Here is a 16,221-nt window from a genome sequence, read left to right on the forward strand (position 1 = left end):
TGGCTGTTTTTGATTTTCTGGCTATGTGATGGTTTGAATTTGATGTTCTTAAATCTACACCATCCCCAAGCTCTGCTTAATTTAGTTGAAGACGCAATCAATGGGCTCAGTTACAGTCTCCTCATCCTAACCCATCAGGGAAACTTGGAGGTAGACAGAGGTCGGCTATCTAACTGACTTAAACGTTGACTGTGCCCCTAGATCCTCACAGCTTCGTCCCATTATTGCCAATTTTCCCTTCCCTATGGGTAAGTGGGTACCCAAGAAGAAAGGCACCAAAACTTAGCAGTGCCAGGGAACCTAGAGCCTGAGGTGTCAACATCAACTTGTTTCCTACCAAGACAGATCTTAGTGGGAGGCATGTTGAAATTGGCCACAGTTCCAAGGTTCTCTTCTAGGTCCTCTCTTGGTATTGAGTCTGGGAACTGAAGCCACTGTCATCATTGATAGTGACACAGATAATGAGACTGATGATGCTGGGCTAGTGCTGGGTGTATGTGGGGACTCTCTAGTCCTGGCTAGACTGGGTCCGCCACCTTCATTGTATGTGCAGTGGTGAATTTGTAAACTTTTTGTGAGCTTCTTGTCCTTCTCCTTCTCTTCCTTCTCCTCTTCCTCCTCCTCCTCCTCCTTCTTCTTCCTTTTTTTTTTTCTTGAGACAAGGTCTTTCTGTGTCACCCAGACTGGAGTGCAGTGGCACTGCAGGCTTGACCTCCCGGGCTCAGGCAGTCTTCTCGCTTCAGCCCCCCAAGTAGCTGGGACTACAGGCGTGCATTACCGTTCCTGCTTATTTTTGTACTTTTTATAGAGACAGGGTTTTGCAACGTTGCCTAGGCTGGTCTTGAACTCCTGGGCTTAAGCGATCCTCCCTCTTTGGCCTCCCAAAGTGCTGGAATTACAGGCATGAGCCATCATGCCTGGCCTGTTTTGCTTCTTTTAACCATTCTTCCTTCAGCTTGTTTCCATTACTTTTTTCCTTCTCTCTTTGCCTTGACTTGAGTATCTGCTTGGCTTTCTGTCCTATGCAGTATCCGGTTAACTTGTGCTCTCAGCTGTGAATTGTGGTGACACATAAATGAGGAAATGAAAAATATTGATCAGCCTTGTATAAAGCCTGCCAAAATTTTCATCATCCCTTCTCACTTTGACCGAATACCAGGGAAATTATGTGATGGGTAATAGACTCCCACAAGCGTCTGAGATTCGAGGCTCATGCTGTAGATGGTACCTGCTGTGGGGGAAAAGACTTGATTTAGTCTACGAAAAATAATTAAAGAACAATCATCTCTTTGTTTTTACATGTTCCATTTTTAGCTTTCTTTGGTGTTAGTACTCCCTAGTGATTGAACTTGTGGTCGTGAGGAAGAGTAATTGATCCACTCTCTCTCCGTGCTGTTAAGCCATCTCTATTCAGGATTAAGTTACAGTGTTTAAGGGCGTTTACCTGCCCATTTTTCATGCTTTTTAAGGAAAACAAACATAAAGCATCAAACAAAGTGAGACCGAAATGAAAACTTTCCTCAACCTACTTGAAATTAGAAGATACTCAAAGTTTAAATTTCCAGTCAGACTGCTCAATAAGTGCCTCTTCCTGGCAGCAGCAAGAATATGAGTCGAATGTCACTAGAGCATCTGTCTGGGTTCTAATGCTAATTCCAGCATTTACCAGCTGGGGGTCATATAATCCCTTAAAACCTCCTTTTCCTCATGTGTAAAATGGGGGTTGATGAAACAAACTATCTTAAGTTGTTATGCTGTGTTATGGTAGCAAAGAGGTTGGCATAGAGTTAGCACTCAGGTGTGGCTGCCTCACAGTTACTGTTCTTCTGCCTCCTCTCTTTCTGCCACTCCTCTCCTCCCTCCTGCGGTGGTTCACAACACAGCCCTGTCATGGGGCTGCCTGCATTTGATCTTGGTCCCACCCATTCCTCCTATTTGGTTCAGAACAGAACCGTCCACCTTTCTGAGGTCGTTTTTGCATCTCAGAATTGATGATGATGCTGATAATATACCTACCCAAGTTTATTTAAAGTTGTAATATACTGCTTGAAGCATAGTAAGTGTTCAATAGTTATTTGTTATTATAGCATGATTATTAATATTTTCTCCCAGAACAAAGTCTTAAATCCCTGCTGAATTTCTGGGGTCTGGCAGAGTTGAGATGGCGGTAGGTTAAACTATAAAGTTTAGATGAACAGTCAGCAGCTTTTCTGAAATGACAGTATTGTCTTGATTTGTTCATTTAAATTTAAGGGAGGTATCAAGTCATCTCTACGTTTCTTTCATTGTAGCATAGTCCCCATCTTCCCCTATTGTCCTGGGATGATGACAGTGAGATGGAGCTGCTTTAGGCCCCTTCACAGAAGCTGCTGATCCTGCAAGGCCACAGACAGGTTCTTTTTTCTGGACTTCTCCACCTGCCCCTCTCCTCTTGCTCCACAATGTGAATAGACCCGAGGGGCATCACCACTTGGGGTGTTGCCAGCCAGCCCCTTTGCTGTTTTAGAGTTAGTGGGAATTAGGCAGGCGATTGTTTGAAAGCAAAAACAAGGTCTCAGGATTGGTGCTGGGGAAAAGCCAGCTTGTAGAGCAGGTGAGAAGTGCCCAGAGACAAACTGCCTGTTGTGTAGATTATAGTGAGCTCATTTACGTGTCGCTCCTTTGCTAGGCCTCCCTAGAATACAATCTATGGCCCATTGTCTTTGCCCTTAACAAATGTAGACTCTCTAATCACACGGCTTTTAGTATGGCTGTTTCCATGCACTAATTAGGCTGACCTTAATCCATATAAGCCGTAATATTCCTCTGTGTGTCTCATGGTAACTCCCCACGCCCCTTCCCTTTAGCGTACTCAAGCCTCATGACTTGAATAGTAGAAGCTCAAGTCTAGCTCCCCTAAATCACTGAGCAAGAGCCCCTTTTCTTACTCATGGCTGACAAGTTAATAGCAAGAGGCTCTTGTCACTACAGAGGTAGTAGCGTGGTCAGGTTCTCCTTCTAAATTCTCAGCCTGCCGTGGAAGTGGAGGCTTTTCTCTTCCATCTTTTGGACTCAGACTGGACTCTTGTCCATACCCAACAGCGTCTGTGTATGTTTTCTGAAATGCTTTAAATTAAAGGGTTATACAAGTCATTACACCAAGTCATCAAAACAGCAATTAACTCAATAACCATGACATGAAGCCAGCTGTCTCCTTTGGGAATGGAAAATGGAAAACCAGTGCTACAGTGTGCCTGGCTCTGCCATGAACTCCCATGAAGCAAAACTAAATATTGCAAATGTAAAGGTTGTAAATATTTACATTCAGAGAGGCAATGTATTAGATTTCTTTTTAGGAGGAAGATGATTGGAACAAAGGGAAACAAATAGGAGAGTAAGAAGTAAAAGTATCTATGTCTAGGGGGATATCTTTACAAATGAATATCTACAACTTTGTTGTTTATTATATCACAGATTATTCAGTATATTTAACAAATTGAGAAACAGTGATGGTTAAATTTCCCCTAGGATGTTAACATCTTTGACAACAATAGTATAGAAAATTGGGCTAATCTTGTTATACATTCTGACTACCTATAGTTATGCTCATTTTACAATTACATTTTGAGATTAAATTATATTTTATATAAAATAAAAGAGCTCATTTCATAAAGAAGCTATGGAAACTTAAAAAGTATTTTGAGAACTACCTCCCCAACTTATTGACCTCATCATTTAATGATGAAAACCTACATTTTTCTTCAAACTGGAAGTCCCTATACTCAGTTCATATGGCAGCAATCAGATTAGGGTTTTTAAACAAATGAAGGATCCGCAAGTGCTGCAACCAAAGACTTTGGAAAGAAATGTTTGTTTTTCTGATTATAAAATTAACATGTATATAGATTATTTAAAAAATACATAAAGTGTAAAAATAAACATTACCAATGTAATCACACCGTAAGACTACTGTTAATACTTTGCTACTACTACCTTAATGTTCTTACTTTGCTTTTTTGTATGCATTTTTCATGTAATTTTATTTATACCATAATATATACACTTGTATTCTACTTTTATATAAACTTCATTAGTGGGTTCTCATTTTTGAAATTTTTATTTGAAAATATTTCATGCAAATGTGTCAGGCTATTGAATTATATGGCTATTGGATGTTTTTACTACTGATGTTTTAGTGAACATTTCAGTATATTAATCTTTGATTCTTTGCCTGTTTCTTTAGAGTATATTCTTAGAAAGAGAGTCAATTGTTTGGGCATAGGAGATATTGCCAAATTACATTTTAGACAGATGATACTAATTTTTACTCAGTGTTTCTGGGTGCTCCAACTTGACTGCATCTTCAATGCTGTTGAGTATTATTTTCTTCATCCAATGGTTCTCAACTCTGGCTTCACTTTGGAATCAACACAGGGGCAACAAACAAATAAATAGACATGTCTATGCCTGGGCTCTACCCCAAACCAATTAAATTAGAATTTTTAAGCAGTGGGATTGCCAGTGCATGTGTAATTTTAAAAGCTCCCAATGACTCTAGTTGATACAAAGGGTTCAGAACCATTTTGCTAACTGCGTAAATGAAAAATATTCTTCTTCAACACCCTTTGGTATCAGGGTACTTAGAATTTAAGTAGTACGTGTTTTGTCTCATTAGCTTGAAAAGTATACTGTGAAATTATGCTCATGGCCAAAATATTTTGCCTCAACTGGATTTTCATATATATGGAAAAAGTAAGGACAAATAGCATGCCCTACCCCCCACAGCCTTACCATATTGTCAATTAGTTCTTAGAAAAGCTTTGCACAGCCCTTTCCACTTTTTTGTATTTCATCTTTAAGTTTTATATTTGAAATTCTCTAAGAAGTAGTAAATGCCAGTTGTCTTGTCTTTCTCATCACTATTCAATTGATTATGAAATATGTAACTTATTCAGGCATTTTCAATACCAGGACATGCATTGTCAAATGCAAGGGTTTCTTCAGTGTCTTAGTGTGGCATTATTTACCCATATCTTATTTTTTGGTAGATTAAAATACTAAAGAAGACTGTAACTGCCTTTGACTATGGCCTGCCAGTGTTGAGGAAGGTTCAGTGAAGCTCCAGATATGATCTGAGTCCTACTTTTGATTGAGTTAGTCTAGGGAAGCCCTTTTCACTCATCCTGGTAATAAATGCTGATGGATATTGTTCTGTTCTTTCTTGAAATTATTTTCCTGTGTATACAAAGTAAAGAAAGAGAATGTTTTCTTCTCTCCTCTATTGATCTTACTTCAAAATCTGATGCCAGATATTTACTATGTGATCTTCCTCAAGGCTCTCATTTCCTCATTTCTGTCATGCCTCCAGCCCTACCTCTTGTTCTTCCCCAAGAAGGAGAACTCTCTTGTGCGCCTGTCCAAATATTCACTTCTCCATACTCTCTTGAGGCTAAGAGTGGTGCTATGACAAAATTCTGTCCAATTATATGTAAACTGAATTCTACTGAGAGCTTTGGGGAAGAGGCTCATTTTCTGAATAAAGGCATACTGATACTAGAACCCTCTTTTCTAACTTCTAGGCTTGAATTCACATGTGATGCCTGGACTTTGGTGGTCACTTTGCAACCTAAGGTAATGGAACTGACAGAAAGATCAAGAGAATGCCAGAGACTCCATCTCTGCCATCTTTGACCTGCTGAACCAACACTAACCATTGCCCACCTGCAGCCTTCTTGCATGAGGAAAATACACCCTTGGTTAAGTCAGTGTTAGATGGCTTTTTTGTTACTTTCAGCAGAAAGCATTTCTGGTTCACCCAAATACTAGTCAATATCACATTTATCTATTGATTATAGCTTGCCATTTTATAAATATTCCATGTAAGAATGGAATTAAAAGGCCAAGGCTGTTCCTAAATGGGATGAGGCCCACCTACTTTATCTTCCTTTTATTATCTTCACCCTAGTGGCAATGCTCAGTCTTGGGCAAAGAACTAGAGAAAATCATTGCTTCTTAGTGTTGTCTGTTCCTGATTGTTTCTGCCTGATATATTTGGGATGTGCACCCTCTTCAAATCTCATGTTGAAATGTGACCTTCAGTTTTGGAGGTGGGTCTGGGAGGTGTTTGTTCTGAGTCCTGCTTTTGATTGAAGCAGGAAGAAGTGGGAGGTATTTGGGTCATGGGGGTGGATCCCTCATGAATGGCTTGATGACCTCCTAATTGTAGTGAGTGAGTTCTTGCTCTGGTAGTTCTTTGGTTCTGTTTATATGCTGGATTACAAAAGCTGGTTGTTTAAAATAGTCTGGCAACCCCCTTCCCAATCGCTCTTGCTTCCTCTCTTGCCATGTGATAGATCAACTTCCCCTTCACCTTCCACCATGATTGCAAGTTCCCTGAGGTCCTCCCTAGAAGCAGATGCCAGCACTACACTTCCTATACAGCCTACAGAACTGTGAGCTAAAATAAACCTCTTTTCTTTGCAAATTATCCAGTCTCAGGTGTTCCTTTATAGCAATGAAAGTGGACTAATGGAGAAAATTGTTACCAATGAGTGGGGTGTTGCTATAAAGATACCTGAAAATGTGGAAGCAGTTTTGGAACTGGGTAAGGGGCAGAGATTGGAAGAGTTTGGAGGGCTCAGAAGAAGACAGGAAAATGAGGGAACATTTGAAACTTCTTAGAGACTGGTTAAATGGTTGTGACAAAAATTCTGATATAAATATGGACAGTGAAGGCTGGGCTAATGAGGCCTCCAGTGGAAATGAGGAGCTAAGTGGGAACTGAAGCATAGATCACCTGTGTTATGCCCTAGCAAAGAATATGGCTACATTGTGTCCATGACCTAGAGCTTTGTGGTTTTTTTTTTTTAAATTATATTTTAGGTTTTAGGGTACATGTGCACAATGTGCAGGTTTGTTACATATGTATCCATGTGCCATGTTGGTTTGCTGCACCCACTAACTCGTCATTTAGCATTAGGTATATCTCCTAATGCTGTCCCTCCCCCCTCTCCCCATGCCACAACAGTCCCCGGAGTGTGATGTTCCCCTTCCTGTGTCCATGAGTTCTCATTGTTCAGTTCCCACCTATGAGTGAGAACATGCGGTGTTTGATTTTCTGTCCTTGCGATAGTTTACTGAGAATGATGTTTTCCAGTTTCATCCATGTCCCTACAAAGGACACAAACTCATCATTTTTTATGGCTGCATAGTATTCCATGGTGTATATGTGCCACATTTTGTTAATCCAGTCTATCGTTGTTGGACATTTGGGTTGGTTCCAACTCTTTGCTATTGTGAATAGTGCCGCAATAAACATACGTGTGCATGTGTCTTTATAGCAGCATGATTTATAGTCCTTTGGGTATATACCCAGTAATGGGATGGCTGGGTCAAATGGTATTTCTAGTTCTAGATCCCTGAGGAATCGCCACACTGACTTCCACAATGGTTGAACTAGTTTACAGTCCCACCAACAGTGTAAAAGTGTTCCTATTTCTCCACATCCTCTCCAGCACCTGTTGTTTCCTGACTTGTTAATGATGGCCATTCTAACTGGTGTGAGATGATATCTCACTGTGGTTTTGATTTCCATTTCTCTGATGGCCAGTGATGATGAGCATTTCTTCATGTGTTTTTTGGCTGCATAAATGTCTTCTTTTGAGAAGTGTCTGTTCATGTCCTTTGCCCACTTTTTGATGGGGTTGTTTGTTTTTTTCTTGTAAATTTGTTTGAGTTTATTGTAGATTCTGGATATTAGCCCTTTGTCAGATGAGTAGGTTACGAAAATTTTCTCCCATTCTGTAGGTTGCGTGTTCACTCTGATGGTAGTTTCTTTTGCTGTACAGAAGCTCTTTAGTTTAATGAGATCCCATTTGTCAATTTTGGCTTTTGTTGCCATTGCTTTTGGTGTTTTAGACATGAAGTCCTTGCCCATGCCTATGTCCTGAATGGTATTGCCTAGGTTTTCTTGTAGGATTTTAATGGTTTTAGGTCTAACATGTAAGTCTTTAATCCATCTTGAATTAATTTTTGTATAAGGTGTAAGGAAGGGATCCAGTTTTAGCTTTCTACATATGGCTAGCCTGTTTTCCCAGCACCATTTATTAAATAGGGAATCCTTTCCCCATTTCTTGTTTTTGTCAGGTTTGTCAAAGATCAGATGGTTGTAGATATGCGGCATCATTTCTGAGGGCTCTGTTCTGTTCCATTGAGCTATGTCTCTGTTGTGGTACCAGTACCATGCTGTTTTGGTTACTATAGCCTTGTAGTATAGTTTGAAGTCAGGTAGTGTGATGCCTCCAGCTTTGTTCTTTTGGCTTAGGATTGACTTGGTGACGCGGGCTCTTTTTTGGTTCCATATGAACTTTAAAGTAGTTTTTTCCAATTCTGTGAAGAAAGTCATTGGTAGCTTGATGGGGATGGCATTGAATCTATAAATGACCTTGGGCAGTTTGGCCATTTTCATGATATTGATTCTTCCAACCCATGAGCATGGAATGTTCTTCCATTTGTTTGTATCCTCTTTTATTTCATTGAGCAGTGGTTTGTAGTTCTCCTTGAAGAGGTCCTTCACATCCCTTGTAAGTTGGATTCCTAGGTATTTTATTCTCTTTGAAGCAATTGTGAATGGGAGTTCACTCATGATTTGGCTCTCTGTTTGTCTGTGATTGGTGTACAAGAATGCTTGTGATTTTTGTACATTGATTTTGTATCCTGAGACTTTCCTGAAGTTGCTAATCAGCTTAAGGAGATTTTGGGCTGAGACAATGGGGTTTTCTAGATATACAACCATGTCATCTGCAAACAGGGACAATTTGACTTCCTCGTTTCCTAACTGAATACCCTTTATTTCCTTCTCCTGCCTGATTGCCCTGGCCAGAACTTCCAGCACTATGTTGAATAGGAGTGGTGAAAGAGGGCATCCCTGTCTTGTGCCAGTTTTCAAAGGGAATGCTTCTAGTTTTTGCCCATTCAGTATGATATTCGCTGTGGGTTCGTCATACATAGCTCTTATGATTTTGAGATACGTCCCATCAATACCTAATTTATTGAGAGTTTTTAGCATGAAGGGTTGTTGAATTTTGTCAAAGGCCTTTTCTGCATCTATTGAGATAATCATGTGGTTTTTGTCTTTGGTTCTGTTTATATGCTGGATTACATTTATTGATTTGCGTATGTTGAAGCAGCCTTGCATCCCAGGGATGAAGCCCACTTGATCATGGTGGATAAGCTTTTTGATGTGCTGCTGGATTCAGTTTGCAAGTATTTTATTGAGGATTTTTGCATCAATGTTCATCAAGGATATTGGTGTGAAATTCTCTTTTTTGGTTATGTCTCTGCCAGACTTTGGTATCAGGACGATGCTGGCCTCATAAAATGTGTTAGGGAGGATTCCCTCTTTTTATATCGATTGGAATAGTTTTAAAAGGAATGGTACCATTTCCTCCTTGTACCTCTGGTAGAATTCGGCTGTGAATCCATCAGGTCCTGGACTCTTTTTGGTTGGTAAGTTATTGATTATTGCCACAATTTCAGATCCTGTTATTGGTCTATTCAGAGATTCAACTTCTTCCTGGTTTAGTCTTGGGATGGTGTATTTGTCGAGGAATTTGTCCATTTCTTCTAGATTTTCTAGTTTATTTGCGTAGAGGTGTTTGTAGTATTCTCTGATGGTAGATTGTATTTCTGTGGGATCAGTGGTGATATCCCCTTTTTCATTTTTTATTGCATCTATTTGATTCTTCTCTCTTTTCTTCTTTATTAGTCTTGCTAGTGGTCTATCAATTTTGTTGATCTTTTCAAAACACCAGCTCCTGGATTCATTAATTTTTTGAAGAGTTTTTTGTGTCTCTATTTCCTTCAGTTCTGCTTGGATTTTAGTTATTTCTAGCCTTCTGCTAGCTTTTGAATGTGTTTGCTCTTGCTTTTCTAGTTCTTTTTTTTTTTTTTTGAGACAGAGTCTCGCTCCATCACCCAGACTGGAGTGCAGTGGCGCAGTCTCAGCTCACTGCAAACTCCGCCTCCCGGGTTCAAGCCATTCTCCTGCCTCAGCCTCTCCGAGTAGCTGGGACTACAGGCGCCCGCCAACACGCCCGGCTAATTTTTTGTATTTTTAGTAGAGATGGGGTTTCACCATGGTCTCGATCTCCTGACCTCGTGATCCGCCCGCCTCGGCCTCCCAAAGTGCTGGGATTACAAGCATGAGCCACCGCGCCCGGCCGCTTTTCTAGTTCTTTTAATTGTGATGTTAGGGTGTCAATTCTGGATCTTTCCTGCTTTGTCTTGTGGGCATTTAGTGTGATAAATTTCCCACTACACACTGCTTTGAATGTGTCCCAGAGATTCTGGTATGTTGTGTCTTTGTTCTCGTTGGTTTCAAAGAACATCTTTATTTCTGCCTTCATTTCATTATGTACCCAGTAGTCATTCAGGAGCAGGTTGTTCCGTTTCCATGTAGTTGAGCGGTTTTGAGTGAGTTTCTTAATCCTGAGTTCTAGTTTGATTGCACTGTGGTCTGAGAGACAGTTTGTTATAATTTCTGTTCTTTTACATTTGCTGAGGAGAGCTTTACTTCCAACTATATGGTCAATTTTGGAATAGGTGTGGTGTGGTGCTGAAAAAAATGTATATTCTGTTGATTTGGGGTGGAGAGTTCTGTAGATGTCTATTAGGTCCACTTTGTGCAGAGCTGAGTTCAATTCCTGGATATCCTTAACTTTGTGTCTCGTTGATCTGTCTAATGTTGACAGTGGGGTGTTAAAATCTCCCATTATTATTGTGTGGGAGTTTAAGTCCCTTTGTAGGTCACTCAGGACTTGCTTTATGAATCTGGGTGCTCCCGTGTTGGGTGCATATATTTTTAGGATAGTTAGCTCTTCTTGTTGAATTGATCACTTTACCATTATGTAATGGCCTTCTTTGTCTCTTTTGATCTTTGTTGGTTTAAAGTCTATTTCATCAGATACTAGGATTGCAACCCCTGCCTTTTTTTGTTTTCCATTTTTTTGATAGATCTTCCTCCATCCCTTTATTTGAGTCTATGTGTGTCTCTGCATGTGAGATGGGTTTCCTGAATACAGCACACTGATGGGTCTTGACTCCTTATCCAGTTTGCCAGTCTGTGTCTTTTAATTGGAGCATTTAGCCCATTTACATTTAAAGTTAATATTGTTATGTGTGAATTTGATCCTGTCATTATGATGTTAGTTGGTTATTTTGCTCGTTAGTTGATGCAGTTTCTTCCTAGCCTCGATGGTCTTTACAATTTGGCATGTTTTTGCAGTGGCTGATACTGGTTGTACCTTTCCATGTTTAGTGCTTCCTTCAGGAGCTCTTTTAGGGCAGGCCTGGTGGTGACAAAATCTCTCAGCATTTGCTTGTCTGTAAAGTATTTTATTTCTCCTTCACTTATGAAGCTTAGTTTGGCTGGATATGAAATTCTGGGTTGAAAATTCTTTTCTTTAAGAATGTTGAATATCGGCCCCCACTGTCTTCTGGCTTGTAGAGTTTCTGCCAAGAGATCAGCTGTTAGTCTGATGGGCTTCCCTTTGTGGGTAACCCAACCTTTCTTTCTGGCCGCCCTTAACATTTTTTCCTTCATTTCAACTTTGGTGAATCTGACAATTACGTGTCTTGGAGTTGCTCTTCTCAAGGAGTATCTTTGTGGTGTTCTCTGTATTTCCTGAATCTGAATGTTGGCCTGCCTTGCTAAATTGGGGAAGTGCTCCTGGATAATATCTTGCAGAGTGTTTTCCAACTTGGTTCCATTCTCCCCGTCATTTTCAGGTACACCAATCAGACATAGGTTTGGTCTTTTCACGTAGTCCCACATTTCTTGGAGGCTTTGTTTGTTTCTTTTTATTCTTTTTTCTCTAAACTTCCCTTCTCGCTTCATTTCATTCATTTCATCTTCCATCACTGATACCCTTTCTTCCAGTTGATCGCATGGGCTACCGAGGCTGCTGCAATCTTCGTGTAGTTCTTGAAACTTGGCTTTCAGCTCCATCAGCTCCTTTAAGCCCTTCTCTCTGTTGGTTATTCTAGTTATCCATTCATCTAATTTTTTTCAAAGTTTTTAACTTCTTTGCTATTGTTTTGAATTTCCTCGCATAGCTCAGAGTAGTTTGATTGTCTGAAGCCTTCTTCTCTCAACTCGTCGAAGTCATTCTCTGTCCAGCTTTGTTCCGTTGCTGGTGAGGAACTGTGTTCCTTTGGAGGAGGAGAGGTGCTTTGGTTTTTAAAGTTTCGTTTTTCTGCCCTGTTTTTTCCCCATCTTTGTGGTTTTATCTACTTTTGGTCTTTGATGATGGTGATGTACAGATGCGTTTTTGGTGTGGATGTCCTTTCTGTGTGTTAGTTTTCCTTCTACCAGACAGGACCCTCAGCTGCAGGTCTGTTGGAGTTTGCTAGAGGTCCACTCCAGACCCTGTTTAGCTGGGTGTCAGCAGCGGTGGCTGCAGAACAGCAGATTTTCGTGAGACCACAAATTCAGCTGTCTGCTAGTTCCTCTGGAAGTTTTGTCTCAGAGGAGTACCTGGCCGAGTGAAGTGTCAGTCTGTCCCTACTGGGGGGTGCCTCCCAGTTAGGCTGCTCGGGGGTCAGGGACCCACTTTAGGAGGCAGTCTGCCTGTTCTCAGATCTCCAGCTGCATGCTGGGAGAACCACTACTCTCTTCAAAGCTGTCAGACAGGGACATTTAAGTCTGCAGAGGTTCCTGCTGACTTTTTGTTTGTCTGTGCCCTGCCCCCAGAGGTGGAGCCTACAGAGGCAGGCAGGCCTCCTTGAGCTGTGGTAGGCTCCACCCAGTTCGAGCTTCCTGGCTGCTTTGTTTACCTAAGCAAGCCTGGGCAATGGTGGGTGCCCCTCCCCCAGCCTCACTGCCGCCTTTCAGTTTGATCTCAGACTGCTGCGCCAGCAATCAGTGAGACTTCGTGGGCATAGGACCCTCCGAGCCAGGTGCAGGACACAATCTCCTTGTGTGCCATTTTCCAGTCCTGTTGGAAAAGCGCATTATTAGGGTGGGACTCACCTGATTTTCCAGATGCCGTCTGTTACCCCTTTCTTTGACTAGGAAAGAGAACTCCCTGACCCCTTGCACTTCCTGAGTGAGGCTATGCCTCGCCCTGCTTCGGCTTGCGCATGGTGCGCTGCACTGACTGTCCTGCACCCACTGTTTGGCACTCCCTAGTGAGATGAACCTGATATCTCAAACGGAAATGCAGAAATCACCCGTCTTCTGTGTCGCTCATGCTGGGAGCTGTAGACCAGAGCTGTTCCTATTTGGCCATCTTGGCTCTACCCTCAGCTTTGTGGGTTTAAGAGTGATGTCCCATGGTATCTGGTGGAACAAATTTCTAAGCAGCAAAGTATTCAAGAAGTGGTGTGGCTGTTTCTAACAGCCTATGATAAGATATGGGATTAAAGGAATAACCTAAAGTTAGAACTTATGCTTAAAAGGGCAGCAGAGCATAAAAGTTTGGAAAATTTGCAGCCTAGTCCTGTGATAGAGAAGGAAAGAGCATTTTCAGGCAAGGAACACAAGCAGGCTATGCAGCAACTGCTTGCTAGAGACATTAGCATGACTGAATGAGAGCCAAGTGCTAATATTCATGACAATGGGAAAAAGACCTTGAAGTCATTTCAGAGATCTGAATGGCCCCATCACAGGCCCAGGGGCCTAGGAGGAAAGAATGGTTTCAAGAGCCAGGTTCTGGGTCCTGCTGCCCTGGTCGTCCTTGGGATACTGCCTCCTGCATCCTGACTGCTCCTGTTCCAGCCATGGCTCAAAGGGCTCCAGCTACAGCTGGGGCTACCACTCCTGAGAGAACAAGCTGTGTCTTGGCAGCTTCCACATGATGTTAAGTCTGCAGTCACACAAAATGCAAACGTGAAAGGGGCTTGGCAGATTTTCTTTAGATTTCAGATCTATCAAAGTCTGGGTGCCCAGGCAGAAGCCTGCTACAGTGGTGGAGCCCTGCAAAGAGCTTCTACTGGGGCAATGCCAAGGGGAAAGTTAGGGTTGGAGCCCTCACACAGAGTCCCCACCAGGGTACTGCCTAGTGGAGCTGTAGAAACAGGTCTCTCACTCTACAGACAGCAGAATGGTAGAGCCACTGGCAGCTTGCACCCGCAGCATGAAAAGGCTTCAGGTACCAGATTCCAAAGTGTGAGAGCAGCCACAGAGGCAGAGCTGCCCAAGATCTTGGGAGCCCACCTGTTGCACTAATGTGTCCTGTATGCAGAACATTGAGTCAAAGGAGATTATGTTGGAGCTTTAAGATTTAATGAATACCTTGCTGCGTTTCAGACCTGCATGGGGTTTGTTGTCCCTTTTTTTTGGCTGATTTTTTCTTTTGGAATGGGAATGTCTACCCAATGTCTCTACCACCATTGTATCTTGGGAGTAAATAACTTGTTTTGATTTTATAGGCTCATAGGTGGAAGGAACTTGGTCTTAAGCCTCAGGTGAGACTTTGGACTTTGAGGTAATGATAGAGTGAATTAAGACTTTGGAGGACTATTGGGAAGGATGATTGTATTTTGCAGTGTGAGAAGAACATGAGATTTGGGGGGCCAGGGGCAGAATGATACCGTTTGAATGTGTGTCCCGTCTACATCTCATGTTGAAATGTGACCTCCAATGTTGGAGGTGGGCCTGATGGGAGGTGTTTGGGTCATGGGGGCAGGTTCCTTATGACTGGCTTGGTGTCATCCCCACAGCAATGAGTGAGTTCTTGCTCTAGTGATTCAAGCAAGATCTGGTTGTTTAAAAGAGCCTGGCACCTGCCCCTGCCTTATTCCCTCTCTCAAGGCATGATACACTGGCTCCCTCTTTGTCTTCCACCGTGATTGTAATTAGCTCCCTGAGGCCCACACCCAAAGCAGATGCCAGCACCACACTTCCTGTACATCCCACATAACTGTTAGCCAAAATAAGCCTCTTTTCTTTATAAATTACCCATTCTCTGGTATTCCTTTATATTAATAAAAACTAACTAACATACTGCCTTATTCCAGTAAGTCACCTTGTTTCAGCCTAAAGCTATGTAGGCTTAATTCAAATAGAAACAAATGGTGGAGAGTGATTGTCTGTAACAACTTCTTCAAACTTTCAGCTTTGAATTGTGGCCCACAAATATAGAGAATGATAGGTATTTGTTTCCTAATTACTATTGTTTCTTGTAGATATCTCTCCTCTAAGTCCTGGTAAGGTGAGGAGGCTGATCTTGGTACCTTTTGCCATCTAACTACCAGTATACTACTCTGATTTTGACACAATGATTGGAACAGTTTTGGTAATGAATGTAATTTGAGGTTACATACATTTATTCTGTGCTGGAAACTCTTATGCCATTGCCTTAATTGATTTTGTTGGAGTGAGGTCAAAGCCTTGGGCATATAAGGCAATTAATACCTTTAGGCATTTTGCATCAATCAATGGAGCATCATCAATTTTTGATCAACTATGTGATGTACATATTTACTGAACACAAGTAGTTATGATTTATGTGCATTCAACTGAGGGATGGCCAAGAAAATGCAAATTGTTTGAAGTTAAAGAGAAATCTATCAAATCTTCAGTCATTGCTACGATAGCTAAGTGTTGAACCAAGTTGGAACGTAAAGGGAAATTTAACCTCTTACCTCTGTATAATAATAAAAAGATTTACCTAGTCCTAATTTTTAGGTGAGAGATTTTCAGGTGGGTTTTGCATTGTTTTCTGGCTGTGCCCGATTGTGTCTCTTAAGAGATGTAGGGATGCATAGAACTGGTCAGCATTTTGCCACTACATAATGCTTTATTCATCTTAAATATGTGAAAGTAAAAGGCAACAATATATAATTACAATTCTGGGCTTGAACTTAAATACTGAAAGAAAGACTTGGTTTACTTGTAACCAAGAATCACTATGTTCATCTTCTTTTTCAGATGTAACGTGTGCTAGACCATGAAAGCAGTTATGAAAAAGAGCTTTCTTTGAAGCCTAACTCATTTACTTGCTTACTGGTGCACGCTCTTTACATAACCTTGTCATCATGATTCTAGCTCCACCTGATGGGAACAGAAACTGTTGATGGCGAGAAGGGAGCCTTGTAGAATGTTATTTCCTACCAAAGTATCTAGAAAAAAGTTGCAAAGGAAAACCCGAGTACATCCTTTGCAGACTGGCACTTTTTTTTAAATTTTCATTTTAATTTTTCCATAAGTTATTGGGGTAAAGGTGATGTTTGGTTACATGA

The sequence above is a fragment of the Symphalangus syndactylus genome, chromosome 9 (genome assembly GCF_028878055.3).
Source record: "Symphalangus syndactylus isolate Jambi chromosome 9, NHGRI_mSymSyn1-v2.1_pri, whole genome shotgun sequence".
NCBI lineage: Eukaryota > Metazoa > Chordata > Mammalia > Primates > Hylobatidae > Symphalangus > Symphalangus syndactylus.